This window comes from Arvicanthis niloticus, chromosome 6 (assembly GCF_011762505.2).
Source record: "Arvicanthis niloticus isolate mArvNil1 chromosome 6, mArvNil1.pat.X, whole genome shotgun sequence".
Taxonomy (NCBI): Eukaryota; Metazoa; Chordata; class Mammalia; order Rodentia; family Muridae; genus Arvicanthis; species Arvicanthis niloticus.
In genome coordinates this window covers 32,570,453-32,594,471 of record NC_047663.1, presented here as the reverse complement: position 1 = coordinate 32,594,471, position 24,019 = coordinate 32,570,453, and the positions used below count along the sequence as shown (strand labels likewise).

Genomic DNA, 24,019 nt, shown 5'->3' with positions numbered 1-24,019 from the left:
CCTTTAGTAACATTTTAATTGTCTTTAAAGCAGAAGCAGAATAGTTAGGTGATTTATCACCTTTCCTCTCCAATCTACATATTCTTTATCTTTGACTCAATATCAGCTACAGGGTTTTCTTTAATATCTCTTTCCACAAAGCCCCGGATTCATACAGGCTATCATGTGGGGGAATTGCTTTAACCTCTTTATTTGTGCCTTCTGTCTCCAGCCCTCTCCTTCAGCACTAACACCCTAGTTCAAGCCATCTGTCTTGTCTACATCATTATCCTTCCCAAAATAACTCAACATTCTTTTGTATCTCCCACAATGCCCAGGAGTCCCGTAAATAAATTCCTGTCATTTGATCAAATTCCAGCTACTTGCCCTCTAACTGATGACACCTACCCACATGTCCCCCTTTGTCCTTGCTCATCTCCCATCTGTTCCTTTCTGTCAATGTAGGATGACTTTCTCTGCCTTTCTGACTTCCGCCCCATGCTCCCCAGCTGTCCCTTCCTTCCAGGCTATTTTTTAGCGTGTTTCCACTCTGGGAGTTTTCTTCTATCTTTATGTTTTCTTTTTTTCCTTGGTATTTTAAATATCAAATATTTTAAATATCTCAGATGAGAGAGAGAGAGAGAAAGAGAAAGGGAGAGAGACAGAGAGAAGGACAAATTTCTGTTGTCTATCCTTAGAACTATGAATGTCTCCACCAACTAACTATGCTCTTGTTTCTCACTCTTCTGCAAAGGGGCAACCTTTGGAATTGGATAGACGCATGCTTGACTGGTGATATTGCTATCTGCAGCATGTGTGGGATCTTATTTATCATATGCAAATAGACAACAGAACATTGGGTAAAAAGTTGTGATGATTAAATTGGTGAAGAAATAAAAATTGCATTCTCTTTTGATGCACTGTAGCCTAGCAAGAAACAGCCGCAACTATCAAGTTACCTCAAGTCTTTTGCAAAACCACAAACACCAAGATACAGAATCATCATTCATCTTTCTTACAGGCTTTTAACATGGCCTTATGGTTAAATTTTTGTACTTTGCTTTTTTAAAAAAAATCCTGATAGAAAATTACAGATGAGCTATTTTGTTTTACATTTTATAGTAACATGTATAAGCCTGGAAATAGAAAGTAGAACTCTCAGGTCTTAGAGGGGAAGGTGAAAAAAAAACTTTAACAAAATTTAAAAATTAGACAGAGTTGTTCATTTGAGGCAGAGAGCTAAATCAGTACACATATCAAGCTTGCTTATAATTTCTTTTGCTCCATTCTTGTTGTCCCCAATTTTTGGTAGCCTTAAAAAAAATCAAAACTCATTAAAATAAATGACTGCGAGCCACTGGAGAGGGACCATGAGGTTGGTGGTCCTTCAACATTTCATTTCCACCCCTTAGAAGTATCATTATTTGATCTGTCTGGTTGTTCCCTTGGAGATCCACTCAGAATGCTTGTCATTTTTGTTTGACTTGCAGCCCTCCAAGAGCAAGTCTCTTCCTCTAGAGCATTTGTTTTTGTGGTGGTTGTTTAGTGGACAACAATGTTTTTGAAACAAGTCTTTGAAATTGCTCTCAACTTCGGGAATGGTTTAGAAACAAAGGGATGTGAAAAGCTCTGGCATGTTACTGCGAGTCTAGCAGAGCATGTGCAGGCCTAGGAATGGGAGAAAGGTAGGACAGAAATCTATGAGAGGCTGCTGAGCTTCCCTTCTGTTTACCTGGGAGGCTCTGTGCAAGCAGGATATGAAGACTACGGTAGAGTTGCCACTACCTTGTGGAATGTTGGCAGTGTGCCCTAACGTATGCAAGATGGAGATTCTAGGCATTTAAGGTCATCTCTGTTCCACCTCTGTCACTCAATTAAAACCAAGCAGGGATGTCAATGGCTGTATATTCCAAAAATATAAATATCACAGATCTAAGTTCAGAAAATACACTAGACAACAACCCCTGAGCCGTCTTTCCAAGCCCCCACATGATTTTACTCATGAGGCTCTGAGTACACTAAGTTTAAGCCCAATTCATTTGTTCCCCCCCCCATTTCTATTAAGTTTCCCTTTTGCCTTTGATGACATGAATTCTATCTCCCAATATACAGTGGAGCAATCAAGCTGTGTTTTCATAGATGGAGATAAAATGCATTAAACAACCCTGTCCAGATACAAGTACCATCATTTTATCTTCATTTTATACTTGAGCTTAGCTAAAAGACTGAGAAATGGTTATTTATTTTCATTTTATAAACAAGGAAACTGAGTCCCAGAGAGGGTAAGTCATTTATCCAGGACCTTACAACCAGAAAATTAAGCAGAAAGATGTAAACTCTGACCCCTAAAGCCCATGCTTCTAACAGTTCCGATACCGTTGTTGCTAAGGTGGCTTAGCCTGGCTGCCTGGCAGCTTCTCCATGCTCGACCTTGATTCCAAAGTCAAGACTTCTTGTCCTAGTTATGAATCCGTGTGCCACTGGAGCTTGGTTGTGGAAAGTTTTTAATGCCATTGTGCTTTTGATGCAGTCCGAGCCAGTCTGCATGAGAAGTAGTTTTGAGACACAGCATATTAGAAACTAGAGCTCTAGTCAATCTCCCTAGCTAAGGGGACAGATGTGCTCAGTGCAGGGGACGTTTTTGATTCAGGAAATATTGTTCTTTTGGCTGTGATGTGAACTAGGGGTCCTTTTGGCTTCAATCTGCCTGTCACCAGACTGAAGAGAAAGTTTGACCCCTTTTATTTTCCACCCGCTGTTAACATGACAGGTGTGCCTTTGATTGCTAAGGGGTGGCCACCTCCATTACAGTATTGACAAATATCAGTGGGAGCTACCTTTTTAGTCTCTGTGCCCTTTGAAATGAAATATATATATATGAAATGTCAGTTGTGACTCATGAGGAACACTGATTTTTAAGTTCTTATAAACAATTTTAAAATTACATTTATTTGTGTGTGTGTGTGTGTGTGTGTGTGTGTGTGTGTGTGTGTGGTGTGTTCATATGTGTGCATGCAGTGGACATGTGCTCATGGCACAGCATACCTGTGAAGATCAGCGACAACTTTTGGGAGTTGGTTCTCTCCTTCCACTAGTGGGACCTAGGGGTGGAATTCGTGCGGTCATGATTGGCAGCAGGTACCTTCACCCACTGATCCATATTGCCGGCTCTGACTTTTAGTTTTTGAGCACGTGCTTATGGGGAAGAAGGCCAAGCAGCAATTAATGGCAACTCTGTAGTTCAAAATGTATGTACAGATGATCTAACTGTAGCCAAGGCTTCCTATGAGTGGCCCTGGGAACTCACACAAATGTACATATGATTTTCCACAGTCATGAGCTGTCAGATTTCCTGGGATTGCAGAGGCCCTGTGTGCAAGACTTTCAACACAAACACAGGGTAAGTCATACACAATTTAGAGCTGTTTCTTGAGCTGTTTCCAGGGTTCTCATAGGCGATAAGGAAAGACAATGAGACAAACACATGGCTGTGGAATAATGAGCGGTGTGAATGACAACATATACTCTCCAATCCTTGGAGAGAGTTGGGCAGTAGAATCATGTGTATCTCAGTTCATGCATGCTGCTGTGTACCTTACTAACAAACTAACCTTCTGGATGACTTATAAGCAACAGGAACTTATTTCTCACTGTTCTAGAGGCTGGGAAGGCCAAGATCAAGATGCCTCCAGATTCCATGTCCCTGTTCTTTGGTTCACACAGAGCCTTCTTTCTGTGTCCTTGTAGTCGCATGGTCAAGCTGGCTCTCTGATGTCTCTTAGAGAAACATTAACCCCAGCTAGGAGAGCTCTCCTTTCCTGGTCTTATCGCTGCATGTCCTAAAACTGTTGACTGTAGGGTTGGGATTCCATCATCTGCAGTTTGAAGGGACATAAGCATCTAGCCCGCTGCACTACTTTCACACACACAAATGTCTTGAGACCCTTAATAGCCTTTTGAAGGCAGAACTATTACCCTCATTTTAGTAGCAATGTATCAAAGCTTTGTTAAAGGGTGGATCTAGGATTCTAATGCAAGCAATGCAGATCAGTATCTGAGCTCTTAATCTCTAAACATTTCCCTTAAAAGGCCCAAGACAGTGAAGTGTCACAGAGAAGTGAATGGCTGGTATTGTGAGAGCAACAGGAAGTGACCATGGGAAAAGAGAGACTGGAAAATAGGTCTGAGAAAGTGACTCATGAAAATGACGTTGAATGACGAATGTGAACTAATTAGCAAGAGTGGAAATGAAACTCCAGGTACACAAGCTCAGGTTAGGATGTAGAGATAGGAAAAGATGTGAAGATGAGCTGGTAGAACACGCTGGAGGCAGGGAATGGAAAGCCTCTGGGCTCTGACATACACAGTGGTGCATTTCATCAGGCGCAATGTATACGGACCTTAGGAAAGAAGCCTGGAGTGGTAGCAGGGGTGAGACATCCAGGATCTTCTACATATGATAAGGAACAAATGCCTTAAGCTATGTAGCAGGAAACACCAGACACACTTAAGTGATGGCTGTATAAGTTACACCAATCTGATCATTCACATTAAACATGCACACTTGAGTTTCACAGTGCAATCGATACATGTGTACAATTAGTACACGCCAATTGAAAGTAAAAGCACACATTCTTTAAATATTGAGATTTGCATTATTAGATAGCTAGAAGGTTATTTGCAAAGGAGGGGATGTGGGGATGTTAGATCCCTGTATGAATCTCTTGAAAAAAGACGAAGAGCTCATGACTGTAGGGGTCACCAACTGCCTTCTGGTTGGATTTTTAAAGCCACTACAAAAGAAGAATGCATGCCCAGTGCTGTAAATCTGTTCAAGAGCCCATGGCCGTGGAGGTCCCAAACCATAGTGGGGAACCTATTGCTGTTACTTTGCTATGTGGGCATGGTGTCAACAGCCTGCTATTTCCTGTATATCCTCAGAGACTAGTGCAGCTCTCAGCCTTGGTCAGGAAAGCTTCAGCTTGAAGTGGGTGGTGATTAACATGGAGGATCTTTATGACTGAGGAAGGGGCTGAGACTAAGTGAGTCCACCCCAAACAGGATATTTGCTTTCTCCAAGGCTCAGGATACGTAATAAATGGAGGGTAGAATGTAAGATCTGGATGATGAGACGGGGGTGGTATGAGACACTGTCAGCTCTTCATGACACGATGTTGTCTGTATGAACTCATAGGAGCAGTGGCTACTCGCCTGAGACAGGGTCCACTGACACTCCATCATGGATAGGGGAGGGTCTCCTAAGTCTCCCCCAACCCCATATCTGAAGTATCATAATGGCTAATGGTTGCTTATGGAAGTGGAGTCATGTTTCTCAGTGGTATAAACACAGGTAAATTGTAGCTCAATTAAATGCAACCCCTGCCTGTGCATTTCCAGGCAACCCTAATTAAAATTAGTGGGCCACATATAAAGACATGAAAATAATAAGGACTAAATTTAAAGACAAAAAAGAGAGAGAGAGAAAGAAAAAGGAAGAAATCTAAGAGAGAACACTGGGATATTTTTTGATGATCTTTTGTGTGTGTGTGTGTGTGTGAAAATATACTTAGCCTAAGATTTCTATAACACAAAGTACATTTGCAGTGTTTCCCAACCATCTCTAACATTCATCTTTAGAATGTCCTGACAAACACAAAGTGTGTTCCTATTAAATATTAATTCTCCACCTGTGCCAAAATGTGGATTTCACAGAGGGAAAGATAATCTGTTCTTCTCCAAGTGACCCTGAAATCTTTATAGAGAATCTAGATCAGTGGTTCTCAACCTGTGGGTCATGACCTCTTTAGCAGGAGTAAAATATCTGGTATTCTGAATATCAGATGTATGATTCATAACAGCAGCAAAATTACAGTTGTGGAGTAACAATGAAATAATTTTATGGTTGTGGGGACATGAGGAACTGTATTAAAGGGTCACAGCATTAGGAAGATGGAAAACCATTGATCTAGAGGGTATCTTCAAGGATTCCATAGCAAGAAGGTAAGCACATGACAGAAGCATTACTTGCTTTTATAATTAAGAGTGAGGTAACCATAAAGGCAGTTCATGAAGGTTGGAGTGAGGTCAGTAGAAATCAGAATAATTGATATGATAATCATTCATCAATTGGGTAATCTTGAGGTTAAAATAATATATTCACATATGGAAGGGATCAGTGGTTAATACTCCTTCTGTGAACATACTTTCTAAAAGACAAAAATACCTAGCAATGAACAGTCTCCAAGGAAATAACTTTACTTACCTTAGTACTAGAGGTATTAACAATTTATTGGGGTGAGACAGTTTAATGGGGGCCATAATATCCTTTTAGAACTCCTTACACTATAGTACATTTATAGATGGTAACATTGTGTATTCAAACAGCTGAAAGTTGCAAGTTCTCTATATGGATTCTATGCACACCTGCTCTCCTCCCACCATAAAACACCTGTATATTTCTTTCAAAAAAACTTAAGACTTTAGATTTTGGAATCATGCATATAGAAAATCAGTTACTACTAATTGAAAAAAAAATCTTGAAGAGATGTCCTATTTATTTAAATTTGAGTTTCTTCAAGTTTAACTTTTTGGCTCTGTTCTCTCTTCCACTAAATGCAGCCTTGCTTCTTACCAAGTCCTCTGTATTCTTCTGAGGAGGGAAAAGACACAGATCCCCTGCTCCTCATGTGCGTGCCCTATGGGTCTCTGATGGTTTGAGTGTATGAACAAGGGCACTGTGGACAGAACTGAAAACACTGTCTTGTGGCTATGATAACCAAGCTTAGCATGTCTACTTCAAAACAGCCAGGAATGGAGGAAATAGTTAAACAGAGATCTAGAGAGTCCAAGGGAATCATCCAGACTGTAGGAATTAGTAAACACACTCTCCTATCCTGCCATCTTACCAATTGTCTAACCATTAGGCAACCCTGTCTCTTTTGATATCTTTATGCCGTCATTTGTGAAACAGTGACAGTCCCTCGGAAGAAAGACTTTTCTCTGTGATGGAGTAGTGGCTTGGGGATCCTTTCAACTAGGAGGGGCCTCACCCATCTTTCGGATTTCCTGACTTTGGTTTTTATTTGAAGAATCCTGCTGTTCTCTGTTCTAACATCATCCATCTTTGTCAGCACCCGAGGCCACAACTTCATCTGAGTGGCCAGGGATCTACAGCAGAGGGAGTGCACCAGAGACATTAAACTCTATGACATTTATATGGACTCTGAACTCACCAGAGATGGATTGAGCCTGCCATAAAGCCTTGGGGTAGCCAGGCAAACTAGACTAAGGGGACCAGCTAAAGATGGTAGGAAAAGCAATAGCTTTCTCTGTCCCCCTTTCCCAACCCTACAGAGGTCATCTCATATCTTGTTTAGGAAATAGGGAAGGTAAGTAGATATGGGTTTTTTTCAGAAGCCAGTGGGGCAGCTGACTCATCTTTAAATATCAGTGGTACTCCTTGTGGCCGTGGACATACCAATAACCAACACAGGCAAACAAACACAGTGCCCCACTTTGAAGCAGCCCTGTCAATCAGATATCTTAGTGAAATAAAGAGAAGACAGAGAGTCAAGCAAGACCTCAAAGGCACGCCCACTCTGTTACTCTGACAGAGATTGTCACTATCATCTGATCCTTGATATCAGCCTTCATGTGGTTTGTGGGCAGGCTGGCCCAAGATGGACAGAGCTCTGATCTCACACTCTACATGCTTGTCCTGCAAGCTAGATCCAAAGGCGGCAGCATGCCTGGGTTTGGATCCTCAGCATGGTGGGACCCACTTTACCTGATCCAACAGGTATTTTGATCCAACAGGTATTTTGCGAGATACTTAGGAACCTGAGTGAAAAAGGACATCTACCACAAAATGATCATTTATTTTAATAGCCAACGGAAGCCAGTTATGCAAGCACTTCCTGTGACTGAGCTTGCTGCAAGGAGAATGCCCACTTGTCAGAAATGAGCCTCCCCCATCCTGATCCTTGCTGTTCCACAGGGCAGCGTGTGCACTATCTCAGACTGCTAGGTACATGCCTAGTTACCTTCCTTGTGGACCACCTGCAGTGAACTTTGAAAGATACACACACACACACACACACACACACACACATAATATATAATATAATATAATATAAATTATATATATATATATAATTTAAACCACACTAACACAAGCACATTTAAAAACTCATCAATGCCAGAGAAAGCCCCACATTGATACACGGAGAAAGAAAACAATAAATTTGACTTACCAGCTTAAGCTCTTCGAGGCAGCAGAGGAACAAGTTGCTGGTAAGTGTCCAGTGCTTTCATTCAATAAATCACATTGGCTCTGCTTTCTCCTGTAGCTCAGCCTCTGCGCAAAGCAAGCGAACCTCCTTCCTATTCTGTGCAAAGAATAAAATGCGAACAGGATCACTCCAGGCAAGAGCCGAAGTCCATGATCACTAAGCTTCTTCTAAAGCTAAATAAAAGCAGGAACGATGCACGGGGAGAGGAGGGGAGAGGGAGACAGCTTGGCTTAGAGTCTGGGGATAGTCTCAGGACTGCAGCGGGGGAAGGCTGGATTTCTCGTGTGTGTGTGTGTGTGTGTGTGTGTGTGTGTGTGTGTGTGTGTGTAGTAAAAGGGGGCCATGACTTCGGTGTGTGTTTAGCCTATTGTATCTGCAAGGACCGTTCAGAATGGCACTCAGGAACAACAAGCTTCAGGGCACACAATACTGAATTAAAATCAACTGTCACTCACAGGTTCACAAAGGGACAGTGAGGCAGTCAGCGAGCACTGAACCACATTAGTGGAGGGGAAGAATTATCACCTGAGACTCAAGAGCCCCTTCAAAGACGCGCTCCCACGGCTGCCAGAATTCAGAAGCACACAGGTGGCAGCCACATCCCCTCACTCCTACCCGAAGTAGGGTAGGAGTGAGGGGGCCCCTTAAGAGAACCGAGGCTGCTCAGCCTGGGCATGGTTTTGAGTGGGAGTGAAACAGGAGTCAGCAAACATGGGGCTTAGGATCCCACGAGGCTTAGCCTCATGAAGAAGATTCCAATGCTGTTTCTGTGCCAGCCACATATGGGTGTACCTGGCTCCTTCCCCAGCGCTGGGCTTCACATGACTAATGCAACACAAAAACTGGATTTCCTAGAAAGCCATACAAGAAGGCTTCTCTTATGTCTCCTTCTGAAATAAAAAGAGCAACGACCTTTGCATGTGTTGGTTATGTTAGGGGGGCTTTGCTGCCTGAAGAGCTCAGATGCAACACACACACACACACACACACACACACACACACACACACACAGAGAGAGAGAGAGAGAGAGAGAGAGAGAGAGAGAGAGAGAGAGAGAGAGTCCTAATCTAGCAACAGCATTAAGGGTCTTTGTAAAGCTCTGTTCAGGTACTCTGTCTATCAAATGAACGCTTAGCTGATGCTTCAATGACTTCAGACATAATTTCAGACTCTGATTAGACACCCCATCTGCTTTGTCATTTACGCCTGGAGACAAACCGACCTCTAAATTTTGAATATGAGTCTCCAGTGAATCAGGAGACTGTCTCTTGGTCATAAGCAGAGAGGTAGAGTGTTAATTTGGGGTTGTTCATGTCCTAAGATAACGGGCAAGGCATCTTGTATTCATGAAAAATCTTCCCCTTTCTGGAGACATCCTGGCGCCTGCCAGCTCACTCTGACAAGTGGCAGGTGGTTTGGGAGCTGGAATTTGAGGTAAGAAAGTGACTCAGAGGGGGCTGAGGGTGTGTCTCAGTTGGTGGAAGGCTTGCCTAACCTGCACTTCCCTCCTCAGGCCTCCACCAAACTGGGCATGGTAGTGCACGTCTGTAATTCCAGCACTTGGGAGGTGAAGACAAGAGGATCAGAAGTTCAAGTTAATGTAGGGAGTTAGAAGCCATCCCAGGACACACAAGATGTTATCGTGGAAGAAAACTCTGACTCAGAAAACTTGGTAGCCCAAAGGAAGAGCTAGCTCATCTTGGTTTTCCACAGATGTCTTACTTTTCTACTCTTATTAGAGAGGTTAGAGCTCACACTATCTCCAGAACATTTGTCCTCTTTTAAAAAGGTTAGTTGAGGAGGTATATGCATAAATGTGTCTGAGTGTGTGTGTGTGTGTGTGTGTGTGTGTGTGTGTGAGTGCGTGCGTGCGTGCGTGTGTGTGTGTGTGTGTGTGTGTGTGTGTGTGCAAGCATGCGTGTTCATGCTACAGTGCATGCAGAGGTTAGAAGACAACTCACAGAACTTGGCTTTCTCTTGTTCCACTCCAGGAGCCCTGAGGATGGAACTCAGACCTTCAGGCTTAGGGGAAGGCAGACACCTCAGCTGGGAGACTGAGCCATCTTGCTGGTCCTATCCCCCCTTTCTGTCTTTGTCTATATGTATCTATGGAGCATTGCTCTAAATAATCTAATTTGGGACTGTACCAGTCCAGGTGGGCGAGACAACTGTTTATTTTCCATCCAGGATCCAGGCTGTTCTCTTACAGTTTAAACCAAGTGATTTCCAGGCGAGAAGATTTACCATGACATCTAGAAGATTTTTGACTTTAATACAGATTTACTTTGATCCCATCTGTTAGAGTAAGTCTGAGTAATGTGACTCTGAGTAATTCTATCAAGATCAGAGACTACTGGGTAGGTGGCTCTGTGGGTGGGTAGGGGAGTGTGTCACAGGTTCTGTCTTCAGTTTACCCCTGAGAGGGTATGACATGATGTCTCTTGTCATAGTAGCATAACTTCTGGAAGCATGCTGAATATCCCTAATCTAAAAATCAGAAGTCCAAAATGCTCTAAAACCTCAAACATTTTGCGTATAAATATAGCAGCAGCAAGTGGAGACGTCCATGCCGTGAAACAAAACTATTAAAAACGCTATATTAAAACACCTTCAGGTTACATGGGTAAGGTACATGAGAAACAAATGAGTTTGTATTTACACTTGCCTGGGACGCCTCATTCTATGTGTAGAACTGTTTCAAAAGCCAGATATCTGAGACATATTTTAGTCCCAAGTATTTGGGGTAAAAGGTGATTAATCTGCACTCAATGTCAGGCCAAGTGGTCCAAGTCCTTGGCAAAGAACCTTCAGGACTCCTCTAGTTGCTAATCTATTCTTCAACCTGTATTTATTCCTGCCCTTAGTAAAGTAGATACACTGTGTCACACAGTTGCATGTTACTCACAGGTATAAGGTCCCTGATGCACCTTAGGAACAGTATTATTTTACTGAACTTGCGTAATCTCCCTGGCCTAATGTCTCCTTCCCTCCCTACTTGCAGTCAGCCTCACAGTCATTTTGAATATGTTTTGGTTTCTTAGCTATGCCGGATGTTTTCTTAACACCAGGCCTTTGCACACGATGTTCTGGCTGGAGGCTCAGCCCCTTTTTAATGGTTAACTCCTCTACATCCTTGAAGTTTCAGCTGAAACCTCTTCTCTGGGTTTTCCTGAGCCTGGAGGGGGGGGGGGGCTTGCTCTGTAGTTCGAGATTGGCACCTGATGTTCTCTCTCCCCATCACCTTTTGCTGCACTTATTGGGTATCGTTCATCTCCTTTGCACTGTAGAAGTTGAATGACTTCCAGGTCTCTTGTTCGATGCTGCATTCCAGTGTCTAGCAGAGCTCCAGACCCATGGAAGGCATTTAATAAATACACAGTGTTTCGTCAACGTGCATACCATGCACTTGTTGAATACTGAATCAATAACCGAAAACCCCAGAAGAAAAATGGGAGGAGGCCACGGGATGTAAAGATCTTGATGTTTTCTTGGTATGTCCTGCCTATGTTTTCTCACCAAGCATATGCACTGAAGACTTGCCTCCTCTGACTAATTCTTTTCAATTACTCTCAGCCCATACAGATCACACCCTCACTCTGTCCCCCACTCCTGAGCACTTTCACAGCGTGTTCTTGCTTTTTTGTTCTCCAGATGTTTCCTGGGGTTTGTGTCATGTCTACAAACTGGTATTCTCCATAACTCCTACCATAAGCCTGCAATTAGCAGATGCTTGATTCAAACGAACAGCAGGCGCTCAAATGGGGGAGTTTCACGATCAGAGTCTTGTAGGAAGATGACTCTGGTTTGTGGGGGATGAATGGCTCAGATGAACCAGACTGAAAGGGGAGTTTACTAATGACTACCGGCACAGACTTGGGATCTCAAAGCAGACTTCTGCTCTCTTTTCCTCCCCCCTCCATGTCCTAACACCAGTGCCCTCATTGGGAACGCTGTGAACGTTCCTTCTACTCTCAGAACGTCCCTCCAACCAGTTCCACCCCCACAGTCCTCTTCCTTGCTTAGGTTGTCATCGTGCCTCATTGATTCGATTAAAATGTCCTTTGAAGAAAGAGATGACAATTTTATTTCAAGAGTCTCTGCAGCCCTTGGCCTATTGCCTTTCAGATAATAACTGCTCAGCAAACTCCAAGAAAGGGAAGCCTTTATGAAGCTGGATGGTTGAAAGGGCATGAGGGACAGTGGGGCTATCTTTCTAAAGACAAAAGAGATGTGTTTAGTGACAGAGGGGCAACTGCCCATAGTACAGGTAGGGATGCATAAGTATCCTTCACAGGATCCAAAGGGTGTACATAGGGGACAGTTGGTCACTTCCTCCTGAGATGTGTAGGGAGGAGCTAAAGAAGGTTGTACTATTATTGGGTGTGGAGGGATGAAGATTCCTACATATTGACAAGGAGTGGAGTCCAAGGCACAGAGGCCCGTGGACTGTGGCAGGGATGAGTGGTCCCTGGGACTGGACTGAAGGAAAGAGTCACAGATGAACTCATTCGAACTTGACTTACAAAGCAGACCTGGGGAGGACTTGGTGCTATGTTGAGTCTAGACTTCCTACTGGTAGTGACATGGATACCCGAAAAAAAAAACCCACTAGGGTAGTTGAGCGAGATCCCTCAGGTCTAGACTGGAGTAGGGTGAACCTAGAAGCAGGGAGATGCTAATCCTGTGTCTGTGGCAAGTAAACCAAGAGACAAGAGCAAGGTGCACTCTGAGGAGTAGAAATGGACTTGTTGATAGAAAGAAACTAAAAGGTTTTCAAAGTTTTAATCCACATGGGCTCATTTCTAGGATACACATTCAGTTTAGTTGGTGTGTGTGTCTGTTCTTAGGCCTCTGCCATACTGTTTTGGTTACTATGGTTCTGTGGTATGTTTGGAGATTGAGAATTGTGATGCCTTCAGCTTTTCTCCTCCTATCTTTGGGGTTTCTTTTCATCTGTATGAGTTTTAAGATGATTCCTTCTTCTTTTTCTTTTTTTTCTTTCCCCTTCTCCTCTTCCTCCTACTCTTCCTTCCCTCCCTCCCTCCTGCCTTCCTTCCTTCCTTCCTCTTATCCTTCCCCTCTTTCTTCTCCTTCAAAAATGTCACTGGGATTTGATGAGGGTTGTCCTGAATCTGTTGATCAGTATGTACTATATGTACCTACATATTGGCAGATGACAGAGATGCTGGTTATTGCAGGGCACACATGTGGAGGTACTGTGAGCATCCATGATTCAGTCTGTGCACATTTCTTCACCTAGAGAAAGAGCAGGGGCAAGGAACCACCACAATGCATCTCGGGCACTTTGTAGAGCAGTGTCTGATAGAGAACTCAGGCTACAGGTGTGGCAAGGAGCTGCCTGGAGCAGCACTCTAGGCCATTTGCTGATGTTTTTTCCTCCTTTGTAGGGATAATGGTTGTCCTGGAAACAGACCATCCTCATCCAAGGCCACAGCCTGCCCCTCCTCCCTGGTACTGTTTTAGCCCCAGGGGAAAAAACCTCAGGTTTGGGAATGCAAGTCTGAGCTTGTGCCCCAGGACTGTTCCTCATGGGCTGGGTGACCCTGACAAGGGATTTCTTATCATTGGGCTTTCGTTTTCACTCTTGTAGCAATAAATGAGTGAGTTGGACCTGGCAAACTGAAAGGCTCCTTTTAGTATTCTGTCTTCTGCTTGGCAATGCAAAATCTAGAAGTTTGGAATGCTCGGGAGGTTGGGCCCAAGCTTACCCATGTTACAAGCCAGTAATGTCCTCCATGCCTACCAAAAAAATCCTACCCATGTTTCAGAACAGTCATGCATCATTGCTAAAGGTCTGTCTGCCCCTGGGGCTAGTAACGTGCGGTTTGTTTGTAAGACATAAATTTAAATTGATCACTCTTTGATGACCATTTGAATAATTTTTCACTTTTTCTCCTTGTTCGCCCTTTTCAATTTAGGGAGTGCCTTTTCATCAGAATCTCAAAATTAAATTCTGAGAAGAAAGTAGCAGGGCCTTCCTTGTGGTCGGCAGAGAGACTGCCCCAGCCCACTTCCCTTCTGTAATCTCTCAACCTTAGCACACGAATGCAGCTGTTTAGTAATGGGCTGTGTTTTTTTCCTTGCCCCCCCCCCCCCGTCCATCCCCAGAGCAAAATATAAAATAAAATGTGCTACTTAGCAAAAACAGCTAAAGGGGGAGGGGTAAAAATAAAATAAGATTAAAAAAAGAGAACACCTCGGGTGGATTCGAACATGCTTATTATGTGTGAAGTTGTCAGTATGAATGCCATGCTTTGCCTCTTCCCCTTCCCCTCCCCCCTCTACCTAATCCCCCAAAGAGAGAGAAGGGTTTTAGGGAGGGTGCTGGTTATTCGGTTCCAGACAGACCTTTTCAAAATGTGCAGACTGTTCATGGCATGTTATTTCTTGATGATTTTGTTTTAAGCCCCAGATGACCTTTCAGAATAAAAGCAACACCTTCCTAATATGCTGGAACCCGCTTGTGGAATTTGTCCCTGAGTCTTAGGAACCCAGACGCTCAAGATTCAGAAAGATTCAGGCCGAGGTGGTTCCCGGTCTTTTTACTGCAGCCACCACACAGCGCTGATCTATACCGGTCATGGGAGGTTTTTCCAGACTGGGGCTTTTGAGAAGCGCGATTCTCTTAGGGAGGTTACAAACCCTTCACTGACAGCTTTCCAAGAACGGCTCTGTGCGCCTCTCCCGGCAGCCTCCCAGAGCGCTGCAGCTCCGTCGACGACGTGATAATCAGAGTCACTGAACTCCTGAAAAGTCTTCTTGTTCTGCCTGCCACCCTCTCGGTCGTCGTTAGAATTCTCCAGCTATGAATCCCCTATTGTCTGCAGGAGCCCAGGATCCCCACACCATGCAGAGGCAGGAATGCGAGCCTCCTAGGTCTGGCTCTCAGCACAACCTTACCCAGCAGGTCACAAAGCCCCATTTATACACAGCTCCCAAGTTTTTATCATAACTCTTTATCGACTCAACCCCATATATCCTCCAGGGTAGTCCAGAGACGTTTGGTAATGAAGCCCATTTATCCTCATTTTCTCAATTGGCACACTTAAAATTCCAATATTTATGTTCACACTGTCTTAATTTTGGTTGTCAAAGATAGTCTGGTAGACAAGGAGCATTGCCCAAGGAGAACTGACCTCATGGAGGAGTTCACCAGAACCCCAATACATAATGAGGTTTGCCACAGCACTGATGGCAATCAGGATATCACAAATAGTTGCCATTTACAGCTTGGGGGGGGGGGAAAGTAAGGTCACTCTAATGCATTTTGTGTGCCACCCAGAAATAGTGCCCAAGTCTCACACTTTACAAAATAGGATTAGCCACTCCAAGGCTCAGAGAGATTAACTAGCTTGGTTATGTGCACTTGGGGGCTGAGCTGAGACTCAAACCCAGGTCTCTCACTGCAAAGCTCTGGGATTTCTACCTCAGGCCTTTGCCTCTTATCACAGATGCAGTCTGCGAGTAAGCTGACTCCTTTTGCATCACAGTTGTATTAAGAATTGTGAACTCGGGGCCGTTACTATCCTTTGGCAAGTTGAGCAATGCGTTTGGCTCTGATGAGCCTTGCAAAGGATAAGGGCAGATTGGGAACCCGAAGCATATATTTCACCTGTCAATAGGTGGCAGTATTCACCTAAATCTGTCCAAGAGGAGTCAGCCCAGGTTACTTTGCCTAACACCATCCCCAAGGCCATCTATGTTCTGTGATGTACTGGCGTTGGGCATACTGAATAGGGTGTGCGACAAATTGGGCGCTAATTGAAACTCAAGCGTGCCCCAGCACTTTAGACTGGAACTTTAGTGGGGTTACAGTAAAGGACTGTGGTCCCTACAAAGGTGTGGAATCCCTTTCCCTTTGAGTACTCGCTATGACTGGCAGTTCAAAGCCAGAGGTAATTTCTGTGTCTTTGCCTACTTTAAAAACTTTGCACAGAATCTCAAGTAATTTATGGATAAAATGGTGAATGTGCTAGGATCAGATCATTCATAAGCAGGGGTTGGAGGTGGGGTGGGGGATGGGGCTGGGTGGGGTGGGGTTAGGTGAAGATAAGAACACAATGAACAGGTTGCCTGGTTTTAACTTCTTCTCCAAGCCTATGTGTATGCATGCACATACCCATCAAATCTCAGGATTGTCAACAGGTATGTAAATCAACCCACACAGGTGAAAGTGGTTAAGACAAGAGTCAAAATTCCCACGGATAAGAAAAGGACCCCTCTCTGAATTTTATGCAGACTTCCTCCCCTTCTTTCAGGTCTCTCTCTCCCCCCTCCTGCTCCCCATTTTCTTAATAAGGAAAATGTCAATGTCTAAAATAAGACCAATAAAGTATTAGTCCAGAGTCAAGTTTTATCTTCTGAGTGGTACCAGGAGCCTTCTCAAGTAGAGCTTAGTGTTCTGAAGTCAAAAGAACAGGTGCTGTGGCAGATGGGAAGGGTAAGAAAAAAGGCCGGGAGATTCTTAGCACATCTCTGCACTGGCGTCTCCACTTTCAGTTGGGATGCTAAGAACTGATTGTGTCTTACGATGACCAAGAAACACTTAGTGACCAGTGGAGTCCTCTGTCATGGAAGCAAGGCCTTGACTCAAGTCAGAGTCTCAGGAGAACACACTCACTTAGAAGAACTTTGATTGGCTGGTGTTTTCTGGAAGGTGTTCTGCCTACACACAGGATAGTAGTTCATATCTCTTTTATGGCTCAAGTGACTTTCCCTTTCTAGATGAGGTGTCTGTGACTACTCTAGCATTCTCAGCATGTGGCTTCTTTTATAAAAAAAAAAAAATACTTAGAATCTGTCTACCTTCCATACAGGATTGGAACCTCCCTGAGGGCAGGGCTCAACCCTTGTCAACTTTTGACTCCTTCCTCAATCTTGTGTGTGATAGATGATTTTCAGTACATTTATGTTTCAATGAGTGGAATTCAAGAAATGCCTTAGGCAAAATTTCTACTTTTTAATCTATTTTTATAGAAAAAAATACAGCTTGGCTGTTGAATACGACACATGGGTCACAGTTCTGATTTTATTTTTCACGTGATGTTCCATTTCAAGAAGCATTTCTGCCCATGGCCCTCTCTTGTCACCCTCACCCACTAGAACCAATAATTAACTAATTCTGTGTCATTTATGCAATGTCCCAGTCATATGAGGGGTAAATGCTGAGGCTGGCACAAAGGTAGTTTCAAGGACACGCAGTGACCTCTGTGGTGTCTGTCATTCCAATTCCTTTTTGTGGTTTACAGACACGATCCAAACTAAAAGCCGAACACAGCACTGCTGTTTCTCCCTGGCTTTGGTCATTGTTTGCCATATTAGGACAACGCTGAGCACAAAAGGAGACATCTTTCTTCAAAAGCTCACACAATTGCATCCAATCTATTAGGCATATCAGGATAGGCCAGCATGCTCAGTAAATGGTTTGCCCAGCTCAATGGTATGGGCTCAATGATGTTGGCAGCAGCAACGGCCCAGCTGTAGATTGTCTAATGGGTGTTGAATGGGCTGGATATTCAGAGATCACGCCAGCCTCATCCACAGCCATGGTGAGAAACATGAGGCGGCTAGGTCCCTGAGACAACAACTAAAACCGGAAACCACGAGGCAAGAGCATTCTCTACTGATAGTCTCTAGTTCCTGCTGGAGTTTCTCCCCTCCTGCTACTTCAATCTGTCATCTTAAGAAAGAAAGCCAGACAAAAAGAAAGGAAGAAAGGAAGGAAAGAAGGGAGAAAGAAAGAAAAAAAGAGGAAAGAATATGATAAAAAGAAAGAAAGAAAAAGGGACCATGCAGAATGACAGTTCGGTAGTTTAGGCTCTAATCCTCCAGGAAAATACTTCTCAAAAGACTTCCCAACTTTCCCTAAACTCAAAACAAGCAAACAAACTTCAACAGTATGCTAGATGTCACACCTCCCATGAACATAAGAGGAGAAGGCAGCAGAGCTGCTCTTCTGCAGAAGAATCCAACAGGCTGATTTGCAGCATCTCCAGACAGCGACCAAAGTCTTCTGAAAGCTTCTCTTGTTACTTCTTTCACTGTTCAGCCTTCTTTTCTATTGAGAGAGGGGATCAAGGGATGCTTCCTGAAGGTCCACAAGGCTGTGAAACCAGGAGGCTGATGGGGCATTGTCCACGAGAAGGGCATCTCTGACCAGATGCTTTTATTTCTCTCTAGCTATTCCTGACTTGTACCGATGTGCTCTGATGCTTTCAGAGTCAATATATGTGACCACTTTTGCCCCCAGGAGGGTACTTAAATATGCTTGAAATAACATCTATACCAGGATCATTAATGTTTGCTTGAGAGTAAATAAACCGAGGACTGTGAACATGTTATTAGCGCCCCATTGTCTCTCTTCATGTTGTCTTTGATAAGCTAACCCTGTTGCTGGCATTGAGAACATGGGAGCATCCCAGCCATTAGCGGTGCTAGGTGAGCCCCTTGGGACTGTGGTGGTGACTTCACAGGGAATGTGGGGGAGTTTTGATGGCCAGACAATTCACAGAGAAAACCCTTTTGATGGCTTACTTCTACTCTCCCAACCCCTGGTGCCAATCAAAGTAGACTTTGCAGTCTCCCAGAAATAGTTCTATTTGTTGTTTGAGTCCAGGCTTATGTTGGATTAATTCTAGGGTCCTAAGACTGAATCAGAGAAAAACTACTTCAGTCCTAGGTGGACTGACAAATAAATACATTTCAAAAAAAAAAAAAAAATCCTCCTTACCTTTCCCAGGCCCTCTTCCTCACTCACTACAGAGCCCGAGGGCTCCTTAGCTGGGCTGTGACCCACTTCCTGCTGAATCACTTGCTTTCTAATCCTCACAAGGAATGTTTCATCTGTTTCACAAACTACAATGCCTCCTAAGCTGATCCTTACTTTACTTGGCACCGGAAGTAGAACACCTGTGTTAAAGAGGGGATTTGGTGTGCTAGGTTGAAGGAGGAGGAGCTAGGGAGATGGTTGTATGTGCACATTCAAACCCAGGAGTGGAGTGCTTGGCCTTAGGTGTAACCCATGATTATAAAGGCAGCCCATCCTGTATGCTCAGTTCTCCACAGTGAATGCATTGTTCCACAGTAGGATCCCTCTAACCTGCAAGGAAGAACTTCTCTGTTCTTCTAAGCTGTTTAAATGTCAGGGATATCTGGCTTAAAGCACACAGAGGCAGAGAGGGGTGCGGTGAACTTGAGGAGGAGATTAGAAAAAAAAGCAAAGGTATAAAGTAAAGTTAGAGAAGTTGTAAGCATGCGTCTAAGAAGGCCTTAACTCCATCTCATTCCATTGTGGCCTCTCTGTCATCCCTGTAGGATACTCCTTACCAGAGAGCAAAACGGTGGATAGAATTAGAGGTTGGAGGTCTTCACTGCGTTCACCATCTGGAGAGGAAAGCCAAGGCTTTACTGAGAGAGGATGGAGATGATGGCAGCGATGCTTCCACCTGCACTGACATCCTAGCTGCAGACTCTACTAGACCTCAGTCCTCAGCGCCCGTTCTACCTGACGACATGAACAGAACCACCCATTCGGATTGCTCCCTCACTGCAGCCACAAGGAAGCTGAGGGCTTTTTATGCACCCCTTGCATCTCTAGAGAGCATTTCCTTCTCTGAGCAGGAAAACAAACCCTCCAATGTGTGTTCACCGTGTCCCCCAGATAACGTGAGTGAGAGGATCAAGCATCCAGAAGGATTTCCATCTTATTGACTAAATATGGAGCTCACTGCACCACGGCACGAGGGCAGGAGGAATCATAGCCATTTTAAGTGATTGAATTAAACCAAAACAGTCCAAAGAGAGCTGCAAGTGGCTCAGTGAAACACATTTTCACTTGGACAAGAAGAGCTTGGTTTGTGGTTGGCAGCACGGAGAGCTAGAAATCTTGGAGTCAGACCTGACAGCCCTAGACCTTGTGCAAGAACCCCAGAGTTGAGAGAGAGAGAGAGGGAGAGAGAGAGAGAGAGAGAGAGAGAGAGAGAGAGAGAGTTTTGAAGTCTGTATTTAAAAAAAGGAAAGAACAAAAAACTATAACTTTCAGTTAGCCTAAAATCACCCCTATCTTTTTCTCTTTGAATCTATAATTCCTTTTATTATTATAGAAGGAATCTATAGTTCCTTCTATTGCACTGTTAAGAGGCCTGGAGGTTCAGGACTCTGTGGAACACTACAGAGGAAGGCCGCCTCAGCTGGAGACTTATCATGTGAAGGCGCAGGCTGTCAGAAAAGAATCATTTAAAGCCAGGAGGAGTAAGAGATTCTTGGTTTCTAGTCACTAGTTGTGAATCTATAAAGTCTCTTGACCCAATGTTTAAGGTTCTTTGTTTGAGACAGTTTCTCTGCGTAATATAGCCTTGGCTGTCCTAAACTCCCTTTGTAGACCAAGGTGGCCCCAAAGTCACAGAGAGCCACCTGCTTCTGCCTCCTGAGTTCTGGGACTAAAAGTGTGTGCCACCACACTTGACCAATGTTCTTATTTTTTGGATAGAATTGATAGTGATCACCTTGCAGAAGGATTAAGTACACTGGAGAGATGGCTCAGTGGGGAAAGTGTTTGTCAGAAAAGCAGAATAATATAAGTTCAAATCCACAGAACCTATGGACCAGAGATGGAGCAGGGACTGTCTGTAATGTCAGCACACTATGGTGAGATAGGATATAGAGACAGGAGAGTCCCTGGGAGGTCCCAGCCAGCCTGCCTGCCCCATGTAGCAAAACCAAACAGTCTTGTCTCAAACAAGGTGGAAGGAAGGAATAAAGACTTAAGGGTCTCTGTCCTCAATGTGTATGCAGTGGTATTCTTATGTGTATACACAGAGAAAGAGAGACACACACACACAGATAGAAATAGAGAGACAGTCACAAACACACAGACACACATACAGACACAATAAGACATAGGCACAAACACACAGATACACAGACACACATATACACAGACACACACACACATACACATATACACACAGATACAGACACACAGAGACACAGACACACACAGAGATACATACACTTGGGACATAGACACAGACACAGACACACACATACACAGACACACACATACACACAGAGACACACATAGACACAGAGTTACACAAGGCACACACACAGACACATACACACACACACACACACACACACACACCTCTCCTCCAAGCCAATCAAAACAGGCTTGCAAATGGTCAAAAGTGGACTGAGTGTGAGGTCTCGTCCCCAAGCTGCTAAATGAAGGTTCATTCCCACACAGGGCTAAAATCAGGGCCTAGGAATCCCAGTGGGAAACTGGAAGATACAGTTGAGATACCACTGAGAGAGGAAGAGGGTAGGCTTCAGAGAATTACTTGGCTATTTCTTAAACAGCTAAATACAATGCACTCTATGATTCGGTTCTGCTTTTGAGTTTTAACCCAATGGAAAAATAAATGCCCACAAAAAAAGATAACATTAGAATTCTGTAACTATTTGATACCCAGTCTGGAAATATCCAAATGTCATCAACAGAATAGTAACCAAGTAAACAAATTATACTGTTAATTTGTTTTATAATTAATTTAATAGTCCACAGTATCAACTAATACCATATACTGTTGTAAACAATCAAAAAGAATCATGGAGATACACAATGATGTAAATGAATGCCTCTCAAAAAGACTGAATGAGACAGAAAATGCCGGACACTGTAGAATCTCACAAAGGTCAGCAACCAGTAAAACCCAGCTAAGGGGGAAAAACATACACACCGGCTGCCTAATGGCTGGGGGACTGCCATACTTGGTTGGACAGCAGAAGACTTTTATGGATGCTAGAATTGTTCTATACATTTGTGCATGAGTGTGCGCGCGCGTGCTCGTGCATGTGTGTGTGTGTGTGTGTGTGTGTGTGTGTGGTGTTTGTAAATAGGAGTATATGCACATGCATTTGTGTGTAGAGGCCAGAGGTCAATGTTAGGGGTCTTCCTCTATCACTTTTCACCTTATATTTTTGAGATAGGCTCTCAAAAATAGAAACTGGTGCTCAATGTTTGGCTAGACAGGCTGCCCAAAGTTCCCCGGGAATCCCTTTGTCAGTGCTGGGATCACAGGTGGGTGTGGCAACCACCATTTTTTTTTTTTTTTATTAAGGTGCTGGGGATCTGAACTCACAACCTCAACCTCAGACTTGCATGACAATCATTTTACCCACTGAGCCATTTCTGCAACCACTAAAACATTCTATACCTTGAAATAGGTTTTGGTTTTACACATGCACACACACCACACACACACATGCACACGCACACCACTATCACCACCACCACCTCTACTCAAACAGTAAGCTATAGCTGGTAAGAGAGCCACTTCCTGCCTAAGTAGTTGACTAAACATGACTGTGAGCTGAAGAATGATGCTGGTAAACGCAAATCCGTCTCGAAATCCGCCAAGCAGCTTGCTAGCACACTACTGAGTGGGCCTCCTGCTAACACACTTTCAGAGAGAACAGAGGGCACAGAGCAGCTAGATTCATGATCCATTTCATCCTGTGCTGCTGCCTTTTCCAGATGTTCCAGGGATAATGAGATAGGACAGCCTGCACAGGACTTGAGTGCGTTTGACCTGTGGTCAGGAAGAACATCAATCACTGTAGTAATTGGCTCAGGAATGGCCACGTGTCTCCAGCCAATGAGGATTAGCCCTTGGACTTCGCTAGAACCTATGGGACTGACGAGTTATCCATACACTTCTTGGGACTCATTGTTAAAAATATGGAGCTGTGGAGCTTGCCCAAAAAGTAGGAAAAAAATCGCTTAACTATAAAATCTTTGAAAATATGACTTAGTTTCTACAATGTGATAGGGAATTGTTGGTGGAAGAGAGTAATGATGGGAAATTATGGAAAATATGCTTTAGTGTTAATTTTATTTGGACAGGATCTCACAGTCTGGCTTCAAGCTCACTATGTGGCCCAGACTGGCCCAGCACTCCCAAGTTCTGCCCTCAGCCTCTTGAGTGCCCAAGTGACAAGTCTAATGTCATAAGTATTAAGATTTTACTAATGTGATCCTGATTTATCATAACATTTGTTCTTGCTCAATTTTTTAGAAAATTCATATCTTACGTTCTCAAAACGTTAACTTTACCAGCTTTATTTTTAATTTATATAATTAAAAACAATGTAAGTTATTCAGTAGCTCTTGAGAGATGTGATATTGTAATTAATTCTGGGTAATTTTTAATTGGCTTTTTTTGCTGATACAGTATGACTGGAGCTGTTGAGAGAGTTTCATAAGTCATAATAATATTTGGATAAATAACTTAGTAATAAAGGTCTTTAATAATCTACACTGATGATTTTCACAGAGCAATTTTTCCAAAAGGTTTTATTCTTTGTGAGTCCGTCTTACAGAATCTGAACTCAGTCTTCAGTAGGAATGTGCACAATGTCCTTCCTGTATGCTCTGACATTCTTTACAGCCTGGAAAGGTTTAAGAAGCTGAATACAGCCTACATAGCTTATCCCTAAAAATGCCTGCCATAGGATTGAAGAGATGGCTCAGTGGGTAAAATATGTGTGCACATGTGTGAAAACATGAATGTGGATGCCAGAATCCCTCCTGTAAAGCCAGAAACAGTAGCACATTTAAAACCCTAGCCTTCCTGCAGGGATGGAAGATGGAGACAGAAGACTTCACAGTACCTTGGAGGCCAGCCAGAGCCCTGTACATAGCAGCAAACAAGAAACCCTCTCTCAAG

General features: G+C 43.6%; 1 protein-coding gene across 3 annotated transcripts in view; it reads right to left on the bottom strand.

Moving 5' to 3' along the window:
- Ankfn1 (ankyrin repeat and fibronectin type III domain containing 1) overlaps positions 1–24,019 on the bottom strand; it is a 384,869-nt gene that overhangs the window by 140,933 nt on the left and 219,917 nt on the right. For all 3 annotated transcript variants that reach the window (XM_076936037.1, XM_034506546.2, XM_076936038.1), the window contains exon 3: positions 8,232–8,366. The gene's annotated coding sequence lies outside the window, so the exon portion shown is untranslated. The remainder of the gene's footprint in view (positions 1–8,231; positions 8,367–24,019) is intronic.